The 10,976-nt window shown below is 42.0% G+C and overlaps 1 long non-coding RNA gene across 2 annotated transcripts in view; it reads right to left on the reverse strand.

The window, feature by feature from the left end:
• Positions 1-880: 880 nt before the first annotated feature.
• LOC107598081 (uncharacterized) overlaps positions 881-10,976 on the reverse strand; it is a 17,516-nt gene continuing 7,420 nt past the window's right edge. For both annotated transcript variants that reach the window (XR_001610521.1, XR_001610520.1), the window contains one exon: positions 881-1,012. This is a non-coding gene — a long non-coding RNA (uncharacterized lncRNA). The remainder of the gene's footprint in view (positions 1,013-10,976) is intronic.

Below are 10,976 nucleotides of genomic sequence, written 5' to 3' on the forward strand. Positions count from 1 at the left end.
AGACTTTATTTAAGACAATATTTGCAGATTTACTGATTTAGAAATACAGTTTATTACTTATTTAAGTCTTGCTTGTCCTATTTAAAATAACAGAGCATGAATGTGTGTGTGTGTGTGTGTGTGTGTTGAGTTGCCTACCCCTGATATACGTTTCCTTTCCAGGGATATTCAAACAGCGAATAAATTATATATAGAAAGTGACATTATCACTAACATTGATCTATCAGGAGTTTAAGCACTCTCAAAAAAAAAAAAAACTATCATTATAATCACTGAAGCTGTACACACCGTGAAAAGAATCTCTTACTTACATTGTATGTACATCTGCTTTGTTGTTTATGATGAGAGAATTCGCAAGAGTCCGGAATTCAGTCAGCGAACGCACGCGCACTCAACAAAACTGATGAGTTTCAACGATGACTCACCTGAACGCTTCTGATTGGCCATTGCATTCCTAAGCTCAACAGAACTGTGTGTGATTGGTTAAAATGCGCAACACTGTAAAAACGCCTAAAATGAAATACGGAGCAACATGAGCAGATCTGAATTTTTATGCCGCAATCGACAATGTCTATTCATATTCCCTTTGTTAGCAACAGACATAATAGATTTAATTTGTGTGTGCAGGGGCATTTTTGTCCAATTTAGTGGCATTTTTGACCCAAGTCCCCATGGCCAGGGGAAGGCTAGCCTTCATATAGTAGCCTATAGCCTATACTATATATAGTAGTATAGTAGCCTATAGCCTACTTTTAATGCTGGTGCAATGCAATCTCTAATGGTCGACTTAAACACAAACACAAGCCCACACCCACAAAGAAATATACACACAATCAGTCTCTCTATCAATATTTATGATATGCTTTAATTTTCCCAGCAATCTTGAGCAGCAGTAGCATGTATTTACTTTCCGTTTTCCAGAGGTAATGACTTCAGGCAAAATTGCAGACCCCTCCTTCCTGTCATGCTTGTCCTCTGGTCCAGTTCAGTCTTGGATTCATTTCACTTGTACCTGGGAAAGCGATAGAATTAGAGATAGTGTGTTATGTTTGTGTGAATGTTCCATGCCACATGACTTATCTGAGTTTTCCAGCCATCATGTCTGGTCCTCGCATTTGCCAAGTTTTCACAATGTCCAAGCAAGCAAACTGTTATAAACAAATCCGGTGGAAATTTAAGCCATTAACCTCAACACATGAAAAAATTGAAAAAAAAAAAAAAAACACAACTTTTTTTAAACATGCCATGTATATAGTATTTTGTTTTCTTGCATTCATTTGTATACTTTGTTCCCTTAAAAGTCATTATAACTCTTTGAGACATAGCTGTCTTTGATTCAGATCTATGATTTGATTTGATTTAATTCATGTCACAAAATTTTTGTTATCCGCCTGAAAGTGTCACAGTTTGTATCTGATAGCTTTCTCAAATCTTAATCTAGATTGGGCAAACTGGGGCAAACCATTAAAGAATATGAAATTATGGAGGACTGCGCATTTGTAGCAGCTGTATGGGAAGATATCGATCCTTTAAAAATTCATGAGCTACTGCAGAGCCCCTGACTTCTATCACTTTAAATTGGACACCAGACAGATGCACTTTCCTGCTTTGTGCTTTAGTGAGGTTGAACTTTGGGTTCTCCTGAATGTTTTATTTGATCTGCTCTTATTCCATCAGCATGCCATCATAGGATTTTCATCCACCTAACAATGAAAAATCTCATTGACAGGCTTAACTCTGGTTGTAAAAGCTGCATTGTATCATTTAAATAAAACAATTGTTATTACACAGATTTACAAGGCTGATATGACAGTTGCTGTGGCTTTGAATGCCGACTTCACCGCAAAACACCATATGGTAATTTGTGCAGTTGTGTCACTACATCTCTTAGCTAAATTTCAAGTAACTTTGTAGCAGTTTTAATCGCAATATTATCATTTGTTCACCGAGATGGAATTCTTGTAAGATTTGTGACATGAGAGCAGATGGTTGCCACGCTAAATATATGTTTTTCTGTGTTGCAATGGGTTCAGCTAAGGGCTAAAGACATTTACAAAACATTATATACATTTATTCATGTAGAAGATGCTTTAATAAAATATATATATATATATATATATATAGCCTATAGCAATTTTTATTTACAAAAAAAAAGTTACTTCTGGAGAGACACATCCCACAACTGTATTTATTTATTTATTTTGTCCTTGCCCTTGAACACCCATTCTGCAGGCTTGTATATTACCTCAAGTAACTCTATTTGTCACACACTGCAACAATGGGTATGCGTGATTGCAGCGAGGTACAGTACATTAGAGGTAATTAGTCCACAAAGCCAGTGTTAACAAACAGTAGCAGTCTTGCTTTACGCTACCTGTCGGTATGTCTTAATAAGTGTAACACTGAGAGCTGATTACATAAGCTCCAATAATGAGGTGTTCAATAACAGCCTGCAGAAGGGCTGTTCAATTAATTTTTTAATAAGCCAATGATTGGCCCCTCTGGGTGTTTCAGTGCCCCCTTGTGGATGTGGAACAACATTTTTGCATGCTTTTTTACAACTCTGCATTAAGCACTGCCATCTATTATTATATTTCAGTGCTGTCAAATGCCAATTAAAATGTGCTGATTATATTATTTTGCATTAAAATGCTTACTTTAAAGCTTAACGTCCATTTGGGCCAGAATTCCACATGCTCCTTTTTGAAAATAATACACGCAATTATCCAAACGTGCAGACAGTAAAGTTTGAAACCGCAATGAAGGAGCATAATTAAAAGTTATTTTCACACATGCACCACAGATTAATCGTGTTCACCACACAAAGAGTGTCTTGGCATCACACAATGACTGCTGCTGTGTTAGGGAAACCACAGCGCTTTCGCAGCTCACTGCCAGTTTTAATCATTCAAAACCTGCATTCCAGAAGGCCATCAGATATTGATGATAATTTCCTGCCCCCAGTTTGTTTGTTGCTCTGCGACAGACTGTTTGATCAAAGTTTGCAAGTGATGCAAGTTGCTGTTTATGTGAAGAAATCCACAGAGCAGACAAGAGGTGAAAAACTCTCAAAAACTGAATAGTTCATTCTAAAATGAGAATTCTGTCATTTACTCAAGAAACAATTTTCTCTGAGAAATTGCTGGTAATAATTACAAGGCAATTACACAAACATTGAATTAAATGTGAAATTCTGAAGTAGAAAAACTTAAATAATATTTTCTTATAAAACATACTCAAATAAATCATTTTATTTACAATTTAGAAATTTTTTTTTCTTTCAGTTTTTCTACCTCTTTCAATAAATCAACAGCTCAAAGTGACCAGGTGCTGTAAAGCTACAAAAAGAAAAGCATCATAAAGGTGGTTCATTGGACTCTTGCACTTTATTCCAAGCACACAAGTAAACCTGCAAACCACTTTCATGATGAATCTTTAGGCAATTTTTAATCATTTTTGTATTAACTATAATTTTATGGCAAAAACTGCACTACAATTGTTCAAATGTTCAACTTCTATGTTCCTACAAGAAAAAAAATGCATATGGGTTCAGAACAATGTGAGTTTGGTAAATACACTTGAAAAAAAGGTGTAGGATTTACTTTGAAACAATTTTCACTACGACATTTACAAGTTACACATTGAACTAAACATCACATTTTTAATTTGAAAGACTGAAATAATATTTTCTTGTAAAACGCACTCCAATAATCTTCACTTACTACTTCAAAAAATATTTGTTTACAGTGTAATGACAAAATTGTCAGTCTAAACAACCACAGTGCAATTCACTCAACTTTCAATTCGTATTTGTTAAGTGTTTGCCTTACAAACACAGCTAACCATCAGCCCAGACATTACACATTACCACCGAATAAGCCCGTTTGCACAACCTCTGTAATTATCCTACACATTTACCTAGTGTTTTTCAGCACATTTTCTATCCTGAGGCCTCCACATCTGCTTCTATTGATAGCTGCCAGCGAGCTCTGCTAGCAGCCAGTGAACTTGAGAGAGATTGCTTGAACTTTCATTGTAACGCTCTTAGTGGCACCTTTTAGCAGAAAGCTCTGAAAACGAATGAATGCCAGAAGAGTGTCTGCAATGCAGGGTTTTTAATTGATGGTACGGTATCTGAACAAAGAAAGTGCGGCAGGCAGGGCCACAGCTGTGCTGCGATGCGGCTCCATTCAGGTGTCCGGCGTACCTTCCTTGAGTGGGAATCAGTGATGCATTGGGTTGCCCATCTCAGCACTTTAATATGGGATGTTGCAGCCCTGTCAACTCTAATTACACATGAACACATCCAACAGTATTGGGCCACATTCATTTCAGAGGGATATGCTGCCAAAGAGCATGTCGCATGGCCAAATCTTTATACAACTCCAATAATATTGTGGACTTTACAATGATGGAACGTTTGCAATTTAGCCAGCAGGAGCAATCCCAGCTGAGTCACTATCAATATCCGGCTAGCTTTTAGGATGGGCTTTTATGGATTGGTGCTGTGGATGAGACCAGCATTACTAGGTTGAAAGAAACTCAGAGAAAGGATAAAAAATGTTACCTTCTTTTATTAAACGTCATTCACCACAACCTGATTACTTAAACTGCTCTATGATTATGACTAAAGGACTGTAGCTGAGCCTGTAACAGTCTTCCCAATTATATTATGGTAATATGGGTGAAATTTGGGCCACAAAACTTCATAAAAATCCACTTATGTCACGAATCCGGTTCATGCACTTTCGTCCACTTTATCTTCCATTTTTATGACTCTCTCACTACACAGACTTTCACATGTCACCCCGGACTACATTTCCCAGCAGCCATTTCACTAATCACACGTTCACCTGAAACCAATCACACACACCATATAACACACACTCAGATCCTGTTCAAACTGCAGAGTATTGTTTAAGCATTTATGCTGTTTAGCGTAGCTACTTTACGGAGCCAGTTCCCTGTCCTTGTTTAAGTTTCTAGTTCTAGTTTCCTTAGCCTAGTCAAAGTCTTGCCTTGCCTGTTTTCTGATCTTCTGCCTGTGTATCTTGGATTAACCCTTTGCCTTGCTGTTTCGGACTGTGTTTGCACCTCACCTGGACTATTTCTCATTTTATTGGATTACCCCTCTTGTCAAGCTCTTTGGATTATGTTCGCTGTTGATCGACCTACGCCTGTTAATCGGATTACTCTTGTGTCTTGCCCTCAATATACCATTTGCCATTGTCTGACCATCACCTGTTTCTGACAATTCTAATGAATAAAGCTTTGCAAATGGATCCGCACGTCTCGCGTCCCTGTTGCCCCGTTACAGAATATTCAGCCACACAAGGATTCAGCAGCTGTTCAAATGGACACTGGCCAGGTATGGACACTACAAGAATATTATTAGCCCTTAAACAAAAGTTTTTCTGTGATGGCACTAATCAACCTCTTCAGTCTAAGCTAAAACGCGAGGGTCCGCATTCGTCACTCAGCAACGAATGCGACTGTTGGCTCTCTATTTACTGTGGGTGTCGTCAAGTCACAGCTGCCAATCTTGAATCAAGTCATGTCACATTTGATCATCATGAGTCAATTCAAGTCACAGTTGATCGTCATGAGTCAAGTCAAGTCACCGCTGATCTTCCTGAGTCAAGTCAAGTCACCACTGATCTTCCTGAGTCAAGTCAAGTCATAGCTGATCTTCCTGAGTCAAGTCAAGTCACAGCTGATCTTCCTGAGTCAAGTCAAGTCACAGCTTCCATTCCTGAGTAGAGTCAAGTCACAGCTTCCATTCCTGAGTAGAGTCAAGTCTCAGCTGATCTTCCTGAGTCAAGTCAAGTCACAGCTGATCTTCCTGAGTCAAGTCAAGTCACAGCTGATCTTTCTGAGTCAAGTCAAGTCTCAGCTGTTCGTCCAGAGTCTTGTCACATCACAGCTGATCATCCAGAGCCTTGTTGCCTCCTATCTGTTGCACCCAGATCTTCGAGGTCAGTTTTTCAGTCTCCCAGACTGGCATCCAGCATGGAGGATCCACCGCTGGTGTCCGCACGCGCAGCTGGTATCCCTAAACCAGTGCTCTCAGACCTTTCTGTTCCTGAACTGATTCCCCTGTCTGTAGCGCTTCCCACATTGGGGATCACCTTATGGTGTATTTGGGCTGCATACACTACCACTGAAGCTCTAAAAACGGCGGCGCCCACTATGATACCTCCAGAGGTGGCGGCTGACACTGCAGATCCTCCTGAGGTAGTGGCGCTCGCTGCTGTGTTCCCCGAGGCGATGGCGCGCTCTGCAGCTTCTCCAGCGGTGGCGGCGTATGCTGCAGAACCTTCCGAGGAGGAGGCGCTCGCTTCAGCTCCTTGTGCGGTGGTGGCACCCAGCAACGCACTTTCAGCCTGTTATGTCACAGTCAAAGGAACCATTGCTGAACATTGTACCTGTGCTGTTAAAGAGAATACTAATGAACTTTCCCTGTTTCCTGATGGTACGGCTGTAAAACCTCCAGAGGTGTCAGTGGTATCCACTTATGAACTCTCGTCCTGTCCTGTTCCGGCCAAGGAGGCTGTCTGTGAACTTTCTGCCTGTCCTGTCACGTCTATGGAGGCCGCCTGTGAACTCTCTGCCTGTCCTGTCACGGCTATGGAGGCCATCTGTGAACTCTATGCCTGTCGGAGGCCGTCTGTGAACTTTCTGCCTGTCCTGTCACGGCTATGGAGGCCGCCTGTGAACTCTCTGCCTGTCCTGTCACGGCTATGGAGGCCGTCTGTGAACTCTCTGCCTGTCCTGTCACGGCTATGGAGGCCGTCTGTGAACTCTCTGCCTGTCCTGTCACGGCTATGGAGGCCTTCTGTGAACTCTCTGGCTGTCCTATTACGGCTATGGAGACCATTTATGAACTTTCGTCCTGGTCTGAACCGGCCGAGGAGGCCATTTATGAACTCATGTCCTGCTCTGAGTCGGCCAAAGAGGCCATCTAAGAACTCCCAACCATGCCTGTAACAACCCCAGAGACAGTACATGGACTTTATTTTTGCCCTGATTCAGCCAAGGGATTTCCTTGGGAGCTCTCAGCCCAGTCTGTTATGACCGAGGCCTTAAATGCACATTTTCCCTGCTCTGTTAGCCCTGTTATGGCCATAGGGGCCATTAACAAACCTTTTGTCTGCCCCGCTAGCCCTATCGCGAGCCCAGAGACGATTAATAAACTGTCTGTCTGTCTAAATCTTGCTAATGAATCTGTTCCTAAATCATATGCCAGTCCCGTTTCCCTCCATGAGTCTGATGTTGAACCATCTGTCTGTGCAGATTCTATTAATGTCTGTTTAGTTTCAGTCACTGAAGTGTCTCCCAGTCCAGGTTCTGTTAATCCATCCAATTTTGAACTGTCTATCTGTCTGAAATCTGCTTTTGAGTGTGGTCTTGAGCTGTCGTTCTTGCCAGTTTCTATCAATAAGTCTAATTTGGAACAATCTGTCTGTCTGGTTGCAACTAATGAGTCTGATTCTGAGCCATCTGTCTGTTCAGTTTCAGCCAGTGAGCTTGTTTATGAACTGTCTGCCTGTTCAGTTGTCTACAGGGAAGCTATGGATGAACTTTTTGCCTTCCCTGCTTCAGTCTTTGATGCCATAGATGCACTGTCGTCTTTTGTGTCTCAGTTTTCCCTAGGCCCCAGTCTCTGCCATGGGTCCCGGCTCCATCTGTTCCGCCCTGGTGGTCTTCTGCTCCGCCTGCTCCACCATGGAGGTTTTCTGTTCTACACTGGTGGTCTTCTGCTCCGCTATGGAGGTCCTCTGCTCTGACCTGGTGGTCTTCTGCTTCGCCGTGGGGACCTTCGGACCCTTCTGCTCTGCTGTGGTGGTCCTCAGCTCCATCTGCTTCGCCGACTCCATCCTGTTTCTCTGCTCCGCCCTGGCTTCCTGCTTTGCTGGTCCTGCCTTGGTGCCCTGCTCTGCCAGCTCTGCCTAAGTCCCCGGTCTCTTCACTTCCATGTGGGCCTGGCCCTCCGTCCCTCCCCCTGTTCCGCCTCCGCTCCACCGCCCTCCTGGATTGCATCGTGTTGAAAGCATCTGGAAGCCATCACGAATCCGGTTCATGGACTTCCGTCCAATTACCACCAGAGGTCGCTCTTCCATTTTTATGACTCTCTCACTACACATATTTTCACATGTCCCCCCAGACTACATTTCCCAGCAGCCATTTCACTAATCACACGTTCACCTGGAACCAATCACACACACTATATAACACATACTCAGATCCTGTTCAAACTGCCGAGTATTGTTTAAGCATTTATGCTGTTTAGCGTAGCTACTTTATGGAGCCAGTTCCCTGTCCTTGTTTAAGTTTCTAGTTCTAGTTTCCTTAGCCTAGTCAAAGTCTTGCCTTGCTTGTTTTCTGATCTTCTACCTGTGTATCTTGGATTAACCCTTTGCCTTGCTGTTTTGGACTGTGTTTGCACCTCGCCTGGACTATTGCTCATTTTATTGGATTACCCCTCTTGTCAAACCCTTTGGATTATGTTCGCTGTTGATCGACCTATGCCTGTTTATCGGATTACACTTGTGTCTTGTCCTCAATATACCTGTTGCCATTGTCTGACCCTCACCTGTTTCTGACCATTCTAATGAATAAAGCCTTGCAAATGGATCCGCACGTCTCGCGTCCCTGTCTCCCCATTACAACTTAACTTGAGTATGAATTCTGAAGAAATTACATGTTGAACTATTGTGCTCATGGGTGATGTAGGTTTAAAGGAATAGTTCAAATGAAAAATTTCTGAAAATCTTACATCCAAGATGAGTTTGTTTCTTCATCAGTACAGATTTGGAGAAATTTAGCATTACATCACTTGCTCACCAATGGATCTTCTGCAGTGGTTGGGTGCCATCAGAATGAGAGCCCAAACAAGGCCCGGCACCAGAGGGGGGGCCGGGGGGACTTGGCCTCCCCACGGACATCCCTGTGCCCCCCTTCGGACCGAGGGGGACGGTGGGACTTGAGTTTAGCGTGTTTTATAGTCTTACTCATACAACTGCCTGCTTTTGCTTCTGATTGCTTTTAGATGGAAAAGCTGCCCATAACTCATGGTCTAGGATGTGTTTTCTTTGTAATAATAGCATAACGAAATAGATTTGGCAAACAATCCAGTGTATCTGCCCTTCTGCTTTGGAAAGCGTAAAATTATTTTACAATGCATTTTCGCAGCAGTGAGCAATGTAGCCAATCACAGACATGTTTGTTGATTTCTAAAATGCAATGGCCAATCAGAGGTGTTTAGGTTGGAATCCACGCACTCACCGCTCCAGTCACCGTTTTTTGTCCAGTGCTGAGTTCTATCATGCGCATAACTTCTTTCTAACAAAGACATTAAAAAAGTTTCATTGTGTAGTCACGTTCATTGTTTTTTTTGTTTGTTTGTTTGTTTTTTTTGGAACTTTGTTAGATCGTGATGAATGAGTGACAGTTTTTAATAAATTTAAAGGGAGCACTCTTTGCATGCTGTATACAATAATATATTCAGAATTTAAATAAAACGTGTTTTTCATGCTTGACAAGCAGCCACGTACGACACAGATATAGCTACTACACTACATAGAAAAAGATCATTTCAGAAGCACAGATGTGATTCTGCAACCGAGCCTGGTCCAAAGGCAGGATTTAGGTAAGAAAATGGTTATTATTTGTATTGGCTGCCATGCCAAATCATGCACACCTGCTTGCTTTTCTGTTTAATTTAACAGTGTTTTTGTGAACATATATGCTTTAATAACAAATAATTGTAGCCTAACACTTTAAAATAAGGTTTGATTAGTTAATGTTAGTTAATGTATTAAAGTGTATTAACGTGTTAATTATTTAGTTTATTGTATTGTAGTTAAGTGTTACCTAAATAATGTATTTCGAGATTTCTCCCCTTAGTCCAGCCATAAGTCCAGTGTCACTGTTAGACCAGCTATATACACTGAACAAAATTATAAACGCAACACTTTTGTTTTTGCCCCCATTTTTCATGAGCTGAACTCAAAGATTTTGGAAAGGTGTTCTCTTCACGGATGAATCCCGGTTTTTCACTGTACAGGGCAGATGGCAGACAGCGTGTATGGTGTCGTGTGGGTGAGCGGTTTGCTGATGTCAACGTTGTGGATCGAGTGGCCCATGGTGGCGGGGGGGGTATGGTATGGGCAGGCGTATGTTATGGACAACAAACACAGGTGCATTTTATTGATGGCATTTTGAATGCACAGAGATACCGTGACAAGATCCTGAGGCCCATTGTTGTGCCATTCATCCACGACCATCACCTCATGTTGCAGCATGATAATGCACGGCCCCATGTTGCAAGGATCTGTACACAATTCCTGGAAGCTGAAAACATCCCAGTTCTTGCATGGCCAGCATACTCACCGGACATGTCACCCATTGAGCATGTTTGGGATGCTCTGGATCGGCGTATACGACAGCGTGTTCCAGTTCCTGCCAATATCCAGCAACTTCAAACAGCCATTGAAGAGGAGTGGACCAACATTCACACACGCCACAATCAAGTTGATCAGGTTAATCTATGCGAAGGAGATGTGTTGCACTGCGTGAGGCAAATGGTGGTCACACCAGATACTGACTGATTTTCGGTCCCCCCAATACAGTAAAACTGCAAATTTTAGAGTGGCCTTTTATTGTGGCCAGCCTGAGGCACACCTGTGCAATAATCATACTGTCTAATCAGCATCTTGATATGCCACACCAGTGAGGTGGATGGATTATCTCGGCAAAGGAGAAGTGCTCAATAACACCGATTTAGACAGATTTGTGAACAATATTTGAGAGAAATAGGCCTTTTATGTACATAGAAAAAGTCTTAGATCTTTGAGTTCAGCTCATAAAAAATGGGGGCAAAAACAAAAGTGTTGCATTTATAATTTTGTTCACTGTAAGTAGGAGTGGCCTTAACCACACAGATCAGCCAATCCCAGGCTTCAATCAATATTTAA

This window comes from Sinocyclocheilus grahami, unplaced genomic scaffold (genome assembly GCF_001515645.1).
Source record: "Sinocyclocheilus grahami isolate Dianchi unplaced genomic scaffold, SAMN03320097.WGS_v1.1 scaffold244.1, whole genome shotgun sequence".
NCBI classification, from domain to species: Eukaryota; Metazoa; Chordata; class Actinopteri; order Cypriniformes; family Cyprinidae; genus Sinocyclocheilus; species Sinocyclocheilus grahami.